The sequence below is a fragment of the Nicotiana attenuata genome, chromosome 9, assembly GCF_001879085.1.
Source record: "Nicotiana attenuata strain UT chromosome 9, NIATTr2, whole genome shotgun sequence".
Taxonomy (NCBI): Eukaryota; Viridiplantae; Streptophyta; class Magnoliopsida; order Solanales; family Solanaceae; genus Nicotiana; species Nicotiana attenuata.
This window is the reverse complement of record NC_031997.1, coordinates 11,428,687-11,441,400: the sequence shown is the minus strand read 5'-3', so window position 1 is coordinate 11,441,400 and position 12,714 is coordinate 11,428,687.

Below are 12,714 nucleotides of genomic sequence, written 5' to 3'. Positions count from 1 at the left end.
GGCCATTTTTTCTTCAATTCGTTGTCTCGTCTTTGCGTGCACTCAGCTCCAAGGGGTCTTTCTTGCTCCAATGCAACTCCAATCACAACTTTAAGGCATCATATAGGCTCACCATCCTTCAATGTGTAAAATTCACAATTAGAGCCCATTTTTCATCATTTAACCATATTATGACATTGAAACATAATCAAGCGGGAGCATAAACAATCGCCAAATCACCTAGACTTAGCCTATTATCACCATAGCATCCACGCTACATCAGGCAGTGAAGTTTGAGTGGAACCACCAAGAGGTGATCATCCACGGCGACGGTAGAAATCCCATATACAATCGCCAGACCATCCTAGCAATCGGGGGCAGAAGAAAGATAGGCGGGGAAACTTACCACCACATCGAGCGAGCCAACGCCGTTGATAAGGACAAATGGTGGGACAACAAAATTGAAAGCATATTGAACTGGAGCGGATATGAACATGGCAAGGGACTTGGCAAAAATCTCCAAGGAATCGCTAAGCCCATAAAACTAAAGAAACATGGCACCACCTTCAGTCTGGGATATGAGTATACTTGGAAAGAATTCAACGACTGGTCGCCACAATGGCGCGGTCCCTACTACCCATTGGAGCAGCCAGTACCACGCTTGGATCAGACTTTCCAACCGGCCGAAGTTATCTAGGGGTCAGAAGAAGAAGAAGCACTGGTAGTAGTGAGGAATTTGTTCCTAGAAGACGATGAGATGGATTGTTGTGTCGTTTTCGAGGAGGAGGGGGAGGAATGCCCTTCCATTCAAGCTGTAAGCAGAGGAGCACGCCTTAATAACTGGACTATCAGAACCTCCAGAGCCCGACGAGCCTCGGGGTAGCATGGATGAACAAGCATCATGCACTATCTTTTATTTTACTAGTTAACATTCCTTTCGCATTTTAATTTCGTGAAAGAGCTCCAATGTTCAAAAGCACTTATGGAATTTATCAAAGCATTTCGGTTTCCTTATAAATCTTACTCATTATTTTATCTCATTACTTTATTTATACAACATTACTATTACTTATCTTGATGAACCAATGACTGTGACAAGCAACGAGAAAACGCAACAAACGAACATAGATTCAGAGGAAGATGATATACCGGAAGAGATTGTTAAGGAAGTTGAGAATTTTGAGAATAGACCTAAGTCCAGTTTGGACGAGACTGAGATTGTTAACCTGAGAGATGCGGAAAATGTCAAAGAAACACGAATCAACGTTCATTTGTCACCATCAGAAAAGGAAGAATACACAGTATTCCTAAAGGAGTACAAGGACATATTCGCCTGGTCGTACGATGACATGATTGGTCTGAGTACATCTATTGTGGCACACAAACTACCAACTGATCCGACATGTCCACCGGTAAAGCAGAAGCTCAAAAAATTTAAGCCTGATATGAGTCTGAAAATCAAAGAAGAAGTCACTAAGCAGGTCAAAGCTAAGGTTCTCAGGGTAGTAGAATAACCAACATGGTTAGCCAACATTGTGCCAGTACCGAAGAAGGATGGGAAGGTCAAAGCCTGTGTCGACTACCGGTATCTCAACCGGTCCAGTCCAAAAGACGACTTCCCCTTGCCAAACATACACATCCTGATTGACAATTGCGCCAAGCACGAGTTGCAATCATTTGTAGATTGTTTCGCTGGGTATCATCAGATCTGGATGGACGAAGAAGATGCTGAGAAAACGGCTTTCATTACACCGTGGGGGATGTATTGCTACAAAATGATGCCATTCGGGTTAAAGAATGCAGGGGCCACCTACATGAGGGCCATGACTACCATTTTCCATGATATGATACACAAGGAGATCGAAGTATATGTAGATGATGTCATCATCAAGTCTAAGAAATCCACTGATCACATGGAAGATTTGAGGAAGTTATTCAATAGACTGAGAAGGTACAACCTGAAACTGAATCCCGCAAAATGTGCATTCGGGGTTCCTGCCGGAAAACTACTTGGGTTCATTGTAAGTCGCCGAGGAATAGAACTGGATCCATCAAAGGTCAAAGCTATTCAAGAGTTGCCGCCGCCAAAGATCAAGAAGGACGTAATGAGTTTCTTAGGGAGACTCAACTACATCAGCCGATTCATAGCTCAATCTACAGTTATCTGCGAGCCAATCTTTAAGATGTTGAAGAAGGACGCCGCTACCAAATGGACCGATGACTGCCAAAAGGCCTTCGACAGAATCAAGGAGTACCTATCAACACCACCAGTTTTGGTCCTGCCCGAGCCAGGTATACCTCTATTACTCTACCTCGCAGTATTGGAGGGAGCATTCGGTTGTGTTCTGGGGCAACATGACGAAACGGGAAGGAAGGAGCAGGCCATCTATTATCTCAATAAGAAGTTCACCCCGTACGAAGCCCGGTATTCTCTGTTAGAGCACACCTGTTTTGCTTTGACATGGGTAGCTTAGAAGTTGAGGCACTACTTCTGTGCCTATACTACATATGTCATATCAAGGATGGATCCTTTGAAGTGCATCTTTCAGAAGCCCATGCCTACCGGCAAGCTAGCCAAGTGGCAAATCCTGTTGAGTGAATTTGACATTGTCTACGTAACTTAGAAAGCGATCAAAGGACAGGCATTGGCAGATCACCTTGCCGAGAATCCTGTGGACGAAGAATACGAACCCCTAAAGACGTATTTTCCTGACGAAGAGGTATCATTCATAGGAGAGGATATTGCAGAATCCTATGATGGTTGGAGAATGTTTTTCGATGGAGCAGCAAATTTCAAAGGAGTTGGCATAGGAGCAGTCCTAGTGTCAGAAACCGGTCAGCATTATCCGGTGTCTGCCAAACTCAGGTTCCCGTGCACCAACAACATGGCCGAATACGAAGCCTGCATCTTAGGGCTCAAGATGGCCATTGACATGAACATCCAAGAGTTGCTAGTAATTGGGGATTCGGACTTGCTTATACATCAGGTCCGAGAAGAATGGGCGACCAAGAACTCCAAGATACTCCCTTATCTGCATCATGTACAGGAGTTGAGAAAGAGGTTCACAAAGACAGAGTTCCAGCATGTTCCCAGAGTCCAGAATGAGTTTGCCGATGCATTGGCTACCCTATCATCCATGATACAGCATCCAGATAAGAACTTCATTGATCATATTCCCGTGATGATCTATGATCAGCCAGCTTACTGTGCCTATGTCGAAGAAGAAGCAGATGGAAAACCTTGGTTTCTTGATATCAGGAATATTTGAAAAAAGGAGAATACCCAGAACTTGCAAACACCACTCAGAAATGCACGCTCCGAAGATTGTCTAACAACTTCTTTCACAGCGGAGGAATCCTGTATAGGAGGACTCCGGATATGGGATTACAAAGGTGTGTTGATGCGAAAGAAGCATCTAAACTACTAGAAGAAATCCATGTTGGGACCTGCGACCCACATATGAATGGTTTTGTCTTAGCCAAGAAGATACTCCGGGCTGGTTATTTTGGATGACTATGGAAACAGATTGCATCCAGAACATCCGGAAATGCCACCGCTGCCAGATACATGCAGACATGATCAAGGTACCCCCAGACGAGCTTAATGCAACAAGCTCACCATGGCCGTTCGCCGCCTGGGGAATGGATGTTATCGGACCAATCGAACTTGCCGCATCAAACGGACACAGGTTCATCCTAGTGGAAATTGATTATTTCACCAAATGGGTTGAAGCAACATCTTACAGAGCAGTGACAAAGAAAGTCGTGGCAGACTTTGTCCGCGACCACATCATTTGTCGATTCAGGATTCCAAAATCAATCATCACTGATAATGGCTCCAACCACAATAGTGACTTGATGAGAGCCATATGTGAAACTTTCAAAATCAGACACAAGAATTCTACAGCCTACAGACCTCAGATGAACGGAGTCGTAGAAGCCGCCAATAAGAACATCAAGAAGATACTAAGGAAAATGATAGAGAAGCATAAGCAGTGGCACGAGAAGCTATCATTTGCTTTACTAGGGTACCGCACCACAGTCCGCACATCAACTGGGGCAACCCACTATATGCTGGTTTATGGTACAGAAGCAGTCATTACCGCCGAGGTAGAAATCCTTCCTTAAGGATCATACAGGAAACTGAGATCGACGATGCAGAATGGGTGAAGAGTCGCTACGAGCAGCTAGCCCTCATAGACGGAAAGAGAATGAATGCGGTTTGCCATGGTCAACTTTACCAGAACAGAATGTCCAGAGCCTTCAACAAAAGAGTCAAGCCAAGACAATTCACACCGGGGCAGCTGGTGTTAAAGAAAATTTTCCCACATCAGGATGAAGCCAAAGGGAAGTTCTCTCCCAACTGGCAGGGTCCATACATGGTTCACCGGGTTCTAACAGGAGGAGCCCTCATACTTGCAGAAATGGACGGAGAAGTCTGGCCAAAGCCGATCAATTCAGACGCAGTCAAGAGATACTGCGTGTAACCTTTATGCTTTCCTTGTATGATGTAACATCGAACTACGCCTGACCTGATACCCGTTTAAGAGGGGATACGTAGGCAGCCCTACGGGTTCGGTCACAATTCAATAAAATTTTCATTTTCCCCGCAATTGGAAACTGGGGCAGAATTTTGAGGAGGACCCTCAAAATTCCGAAGTGATTTCAGCCATTCGCCGCAAGCAGCCGTCAGAAGCAGCAGCCAGGTAAACTGGGGCAGAATTTTGAGGAGGTCCCTCAAAATTCCGTAGCAAGAAAGGTTGCAATGTCTTGAACCACGTCACGGTCGTCAGTTCATCTAAAGAAAGATATTCTTAATTATGCATTTATGTTATATTTTTTGCTAAATCATGCATGTCTTTTTCCAAAATCGCTTGTTTAGAAACGCTACCCCAACGATATGTACAGTATCACCAAATAGAGATCACGCAGATCAAGCAGAGCCAGCGGGGATACGAACTAACCTCCCCCCTCTACAAAACTCACGACTTTTCTTTGGATGCAGGCATTCAAGTTGCAAAATCATCAGAGATACTATACACTCACGAGACAAACATTGTTCAGAAATACAACTCTCAGAATCGTTGCACTTACCAACAGTTGCTATATGCACACAACAGTGTCCCCAGCAGGCACAATGTCGCAACCTGCTATCAGCTAAGAAAAACTCCATTATCATTTGCCTTTTTACTTCCGGCATAAGGCTACCATTCTGCCTTCCGAGACTAAACTCTGTCTCCATCTGCATTCTTTGCATTGCATAGGCTACCATTCTGCCTTCCGANTGTGGTCGAGTACGATGTATAGGCATGGTGATGAGTATCTATACATTGGTGTCTAGCATGACCGTGAGTCCTTATAATGTGATTATCATGAACTGATTGTGAATTTCATGTTTATTGGAGTATTTCTATATGTTGTGAATAACATGTGTACGGTAATATGATCATTTGATTTCCTGGGAGCATAGGCTCGAATTGTGATACGAATATTGAAAGTATGTGAAATGACTTGTTTCATTGAGGAGCGTCGGCTCCAGTTGTAGAACGAATTGTGACAGTACAAGTGATAATTGAACCTCTAGAGCCTTTACTCGAGTTGTGAAGAGAAGAGATCATTATGTTGCCCCCTTGACGGGCTATTGTTGGGTTGTGATTCCTCTGCATTGTGTTCTTGACGGATACTGGGGTCGCTTATGTTAATGTTTCCTTGTGTCGTGGGTTGACTATAGTTATAGTTGAGATGGTTAAGTAACGTAATAGGCTGGCTATCAATGGGGTGGTTAGGTGAGGTAATCGGATAGATATAGCTGAGATGGTTAAGTGTGGTAATAGGTTGGTTATAGCTGCGGTGGTTAGATGTTGGAACTAATGTGGTTATAGTAATCCCCTTGCCGGAATATTTGAGATGATGTTTTTTCCCCTTACTGGGAAGTCGTTATATTGTTGTTTGTGACGGAATATGAGATAAGAAATTTCTTAGAGCTTGGGCTCCAGTGATATCGTGAGATAAGAAAAGTAAGAAAGAGAAAGCGTTGTTGATTATTTCCTTACCGGGACGTTTGGTTGAACTTGTTGGACTCTTTCCCTTGCCGGGATGTTTGTCAAATATTTGCTTATTTTTATGCCCCTTAATTGTGACTGTTGTTTGGGGAGTCGGACCGCAACAATAATATGTGAGGATCGGGTTGCGTGCCGCAACAATGATATTGAGGATCGGGTTGCGCGCCGCAACAATGATATTGAGGATCTGGTTGCGCGCCGCAACAATAATATGTGAGGATCGGGTTGCGCGCCGCAACAATGATATTGAGGATCGGGTTGCGCGCCGCAACAATAACATGTGAGGATTGGGTTGCGCGCTGCAACAATGATACATGATAAATGATATGGTCGGGTTTCACGCCGCAACTATGGTATTGTGGAACGGGTTGCACGCCGCAACAAATGGTAATTATGGAGCGGGTTGCACGCCGCAACAGTTATTGATGCCATGTGTTTATATCTGAGTATTGATTCCTTATTCATTGGGGATCTAAGCTGTTTAGTTGGTTGCTCTGGATTACTGTTAATATTGTATCTCCCCATCGCATGTTTCCCCTCCCATGTTGTTAATTGCCTTGTATTCGATTTCCGTTGTATATTTATGACTGCACAGCTTTATGTGGTGTCCGGTCTAGCCTCGTCACTACTTCGCCGGGGTTAGGCTAGACACTTACCAGCACATGGGGTCGGTTGTGCTGATGCTACACTTCTGTGTATTTTTGTACAGGTCCAGGTTTTGAGGAGCAGCAGCAGCAGTAGTACGGTAGCAGGATTTCATTTACGCGAGACTGAGGTAGCCTTGCAGGCGTTCGCAGGCCCGGCGTCTCTTCTCATTATTTTCTTTTAGACTGTTTCCTCCTTGTTTCGAGACAGACAGCTGTTATATTTCTTTCAGACCTTTGTATTTAGTTTAGTCTTAGTGGTTCGTGAGTAATGTGACACCAAATCTTGGGTAGAGGTTGTTTTTGACTATTCCGCGTATTAAATTCATATTTACAAGACAGACTTCCGCTATTGTTCTTATTAGACTCCATGTTTTATATTGATGTTATAAACTGTTAAATTAATTTTTTAGTAATGAAAAGGTAATTAAGTTGGCTTGTCTAGCTACCACGAGTAGGCGCCATCACGACTTTGATTGTGGGAAATCCGGGTCGTGACATGTACACAATATGAAGTTTAATAGTCAGTTCCATAAAATAAAAAATATATATAATATATAATTCAAACCAAGTCACTAATATTATGTTGACATATATTATAGGAGGATAAAATGGAACTATAAATTTTGGAATCACAGAATTATGTAACAAAAATTGAAAATCACTTAAAGAATGTAATACTATTTAATATTTTTTGTGATGTCATGAGTTACTTTATTTAAGCCTTAAGCTATATAAGTGTAATATCTATCTCAAGACAAAGATATATTGCTAACGGAGAAATTGCAAACTGTTATGAAATATTGTTTTGTAGTGGATGTCTATAACTCCTAAAGAAGTTACTCCCATTACTCTTCTCCATTATATAGATAACTCCCACTACTTCTCACCATTATAGTTGTAACTCCCACACCTCCCCATGATCTTCCTCCATGATCTCAAATGTTTAATGTCATGTTTATGGCATTCTTTTGTATGCCTCTATGTAATCCTATAAATAGAGGGTTTTGGCATCACATTGTATACACTTGAATACATGGAAGAAATAGATTCTCTTCTCTCTTTCTCTCTACATTGTTGTCTATCTTTTTGTTTTATATTATTACTTTGAGCTAAGTTTTGTAACACGTTATCAGCACGATGCATCCTCCTTATGTTATGATGCATGATGAAGTGTGATATGGCACTTGAAAGGAGGGCATCCCTCGTAACGATTCACAAAAGGTTTAGTTCCGCAAGAAGACGGTATCCAAGGTGGGTATTAAGATTATGAATGACGAAATCCTGCAGATAGCACCTTGTTCAGTTATAGTAATTAAATTTTTCTTATCTAACTATTTTTTTTTCTTCATATAATATATATGAGTTAAGTTTCCTTCACTTCATTTTTAACGCATAACTAGTATATGCTAATGGTCCAAGAATATTTAGACCGATTTAGAACTGTTATCATTATTCAATTATAATATTTTTTGTTGCATTACAAATTAAAGATGATAGTTTGCAATAAAAGGTAATTGCTACGACGGTATTTAAGTAAGATTTCTTCCTCTAACGTCTTTAACTTATATATTTTCGTAATCCTACCACCTCTATATGCATGCACAACTTCGAATACAGATAATTGTTAGTTTATACAAACTAATATTTATATTTCATAGTTGTGGCAAAACTAATTTATGTATTATTATAATATTTTTGTTATGTTAAATTTGAAAAAATTTGAGTATGTGATACTTGATTTGTTTTTTACCATCCCAATGAGGCTTGAATGAAAATTTATAAAACAATATGTAATCACAAAGTGGTATATTTTTAAATGCTCGAGGGTGAATACCAGTAAACTTTTAACTGAGGGTAAGACGGTGGGTTCAAGTCCCAACGCACCATAAGGGTAAGACATTGGGTTCAAGTCCTGATGCACTATGATGATAAGAGTTGGATTTGAGTCCCAACTCATTATAGCCTAACATGCCTTTATATGGGTAAGGCAATGGGTTTGAGTCCCAATGCACCATATTGATGATCTAATGATGACTAATGAAAATAATTTTTCATGACTGTATGCATGTACGAGGGCATGGCAAGCGACGAAATAATAGTTATTATCACTATGGTAACTATAAAAGGAGAACAATAAGGGTTCTCGAAGTAATCCTTCAATAGGTGAAGGAAATATTTACCATCAAATTGGTATGAAAAATATATAAAGCACATCGCGATAATTATACTCCATTCTTTGAAGAGAATGTGACTTGTGCATTGATAATGCAGATTCATTCCTGAAGGTGAATGTAACAATATGTGATAAAAGTAATGAATAAAGACGTGCAAAGCATGATTGGATATACACCACAACTCACCTCTAAGGGAGGTTTGAGAGAAAGAGAGATAATGAATATTACTGTGTGATTACATGAATATGTCATTGGTCGCGTACATGTGGTACGCCAAAAAATAATTTGACATGCCTTATAAAAAGTTATTAAAGGCAAAACTAAAGTAAGAAAAGATTTTGCTTATGATGATTTTGACCATGACAATTATTATGATAAGGAAATTTTCTCCGTGGTGGAAAAATTCACCACTTGGATGGTGTTATAAAATATCTTGTAGTGCAAAATTATTGAGAGCTCCAGAAGAGCGAATTTGTTACTACCCGAATAATTAAAATTATTCATGGCATTGGTGGTAGTAAGTCTCAAAAGAAACTTTTTGAGTTTCAAATGTATTAGCCAAAGTGGTTGGCATATTGAGACTATAAATGAATGGAAGATCGATTATCTTCATATTACTATAACATACCGGGTAAATATGAAAGTTACCCGATTTTTTTTCTATTTGTACTACAGATGTGTAAGCATGATGATGAAATCACATGCCATAGTAAATTAAATGTTTACTGAAACAAATATCAGTTGGCATGACCGGTTGGCCACCCCGGTTTAATTATGATGCGAAAAATGATTGAGAATTTACATTGGCAGAAATTGAAGAATAAGGAGATTCTTCGAGAATTCTCATGTACGACTTGTTCTCATGATAAATGATTACTATACCAGTTGGAGTTGGGATTGTATTCTCTGATTTTTGGAACGTATAAAAGGTGATATATATATGGGCCTAGTCACCTGCCATGTGGACCGTTTACTATTATATGATTTTAATAGATACATCTATTGTATGGTCACATGTGCGTTTGTTATCAACTTGCACTTTGGTTTTTGCAAGGTTGTTTGCTCAAATTATTAGAGCACAGTTTCAGAATATATATTATGATAATTTATCTTGATAATGCTGGTTTAAATCCAAGTTGATTTAACAGAAATTGTATGCCTCCAATTAAACTAAACCATTGGTTATGAGAATAAAACTCCCAAATAGAAATTTGGTATGAGATATATTATTTAATATACAACAGCACTTGTACGCATCTAGCCAACAAGTTATGATAAATTCTCCCCATCATAATTGGTTCAGGGTTAGGAACCAAATATTTCCATCTACAAATATGGATGTACTATATGATTTAATTGTGCCACCACAATTGACAAAGATTGGTCCCCAAAGAAGGTTGGGGATATGTGTTGGTGATCCCCACATTAGGGGGAGAAAATGAGCAACTGAAAAAAGTAATACATGGAATGAATTATCATGAGTATACTTAGATCCTCGTACAAGAAAATATGAACTTGAAGTTCCAGTGATAATTATTTGCAAAATATTTTCAGGCACATTGCTGACCCAAAGCTAAATGTCATATTCCAACTGCTAATGCTCCAAATAGAATAACGTCCATGATGGATAGAGTTTATGACACGCATGAAGCGTAATAGACAAATCGGTTCCAAAGATAAAACTCCTTGAAGAAGGAGGGAGCAAATGTTCAAGATGGTCATAATAAGGAGGCAAGTGCTATATAAGAGCACCATGACATAACACTTCATAAGACCTCATGGGAGAGGCTCAGGTATCTGAAAATAATGAGATCTCGATAAGTTATGTCTTTATTGACTGATGATGGAACCGACATTAAATGATCGTCGACAATGTTGTTGATATAATGTGGCGCTCAATACTATTAATGTTAACGAGGATCTTGAGCTCAAATCTATCATGGAATTTGGACAGATAAATGATTGGCCAAATGAAAAATATGCAATGAAAATTGATTTCATCTGAAAAATATGAAGTTGGACGGATAGTTCCAACAGCTGAAAGTATAAAGGCTATATGGAGATATCGAAATACGATTAGTGCTATATTGCGAAAAGAATCTTTGATATAGATTTGTTTATTCTAACAATTATTGTCAAGGTTTTGTTGGTTATGGAAATGCAGGCATTTTCTGAAATTCGTTCTTGAAACAAATCTAATTTGTATATGAGGGTTATGCTCCCAGGAAAATCAAAATGATCATTATTACCGTACACATGTTATTTCACAACATATAGAAATACTCCAATAAACATGGAATTCACAATCAGTTCATGATAATCACATTATAAGGACTCACGGTCATGCTAGACACCAATGTATAGATACTCGTCACATGCCTATACATCGTACTCGATCACATAGCAATTAGCAACAGACTCAACTCCTATTCCCTCATGCTAGGGTTAAACCAAACACTTACCTCGGTCCAAGAATAGCAATCAACCTTCAAAGTCAATAACACAAGCCGGAGCATTATCTCCAAAATCTGAATAGTCGCTCGGACTGACCGTCCGTCTGAGGATGGAACGCTGTGCTCAACTGAACCTGGGTACCTAACTCTTGCTAACCGCTCTCCAGAAGCGCGAGGTAAACTGCATACCCCGATCCGAAATGATTGATACTGGCACACCATGAAGGCGAACAATCTCCCGGATATAAATCTCAGCTAACCTCTCGGATGAATAAAGAGACTGCTACTGGAATGAAATGCGCTGATTGGTCAGCCTATCAACAATGACCCAAATAGCATCAAACTTCTTTCCGAGTCAACGGAAGTCCAGTAATGAAATCCATGGTAATCCTCTCCCACTTCCACTGGGAAGCTCAATCCTCTGAGACAAACCGCCGGGCCTCTGATGCTCATACTTGACCTGCTGACAATTCAAATACCGAGCACATGCGCCCACAATATCCTTCTTCATCCTACGCCACCAATAATGCTGCCGCAAGTCCTGATACATCTTCGCGGCGCCCGGGTGAATAGAATACCGAGAACTGTGGCCTCCGCTAAGATCACTCTCGAATCCCATCAACATTGGGCACACAAAAATCGACCCTGCAATCTCAAAACACCATCATCATCTTAAAGTCACCTTCGTGGCACCTCCACGCTGCACCGTGTCTCTCAGGACACACAAATGGGATCATCAAACTGCCGATCACGGATACGCTCCAATAGAGAAGAACGAGCGACCGTGCAAGCCAACACTCTGCTAGGCTCAGAAATATCTAATCTCACCAATCGATTTGCCAACACCTGAATATCTAAGGCAAGCGGTCTCTGGCTGACCGAAATATACGCAAGACTACCCATGCTGGCAGACTTCCTACTTAACGCATCGGCCACCACATTGGCCTTACCTGGGTGATATAAAGATAGTAACATCATACTCTTTCAACAACTCTAGCCATCTCCTCTGCCTCACATTCAACTCTTTCTGCTTGAACAGATATTGCAGGCTCTTGTGATCCGTGTACACCTCACACGTCACACCATATAGTATAATGCCTCCAAATCTTTAAAGCATGAACAACCGCTGCCAACTCTAGATCATGAACCGGATAATTTTTCTCGTGGATCTTCAACTGTTATCGAAGCATAAGCAATAACCTTGCCATTCCTACATCAATACTGCTCCAAGGTCCAATACGGGAAGCATCGCAATAGACCGTGTAAGGCCCTGAACCCGTGGGCAAAACCAACACCGGTGCCGTGGTCAGAGCTGTCCTGAGCGTCTGGAAGCTCGCCTCACACTCATCTGACCATCATGAACTGGGCACCCTTCTGGGTCAATCTGGTCACTGGGGTG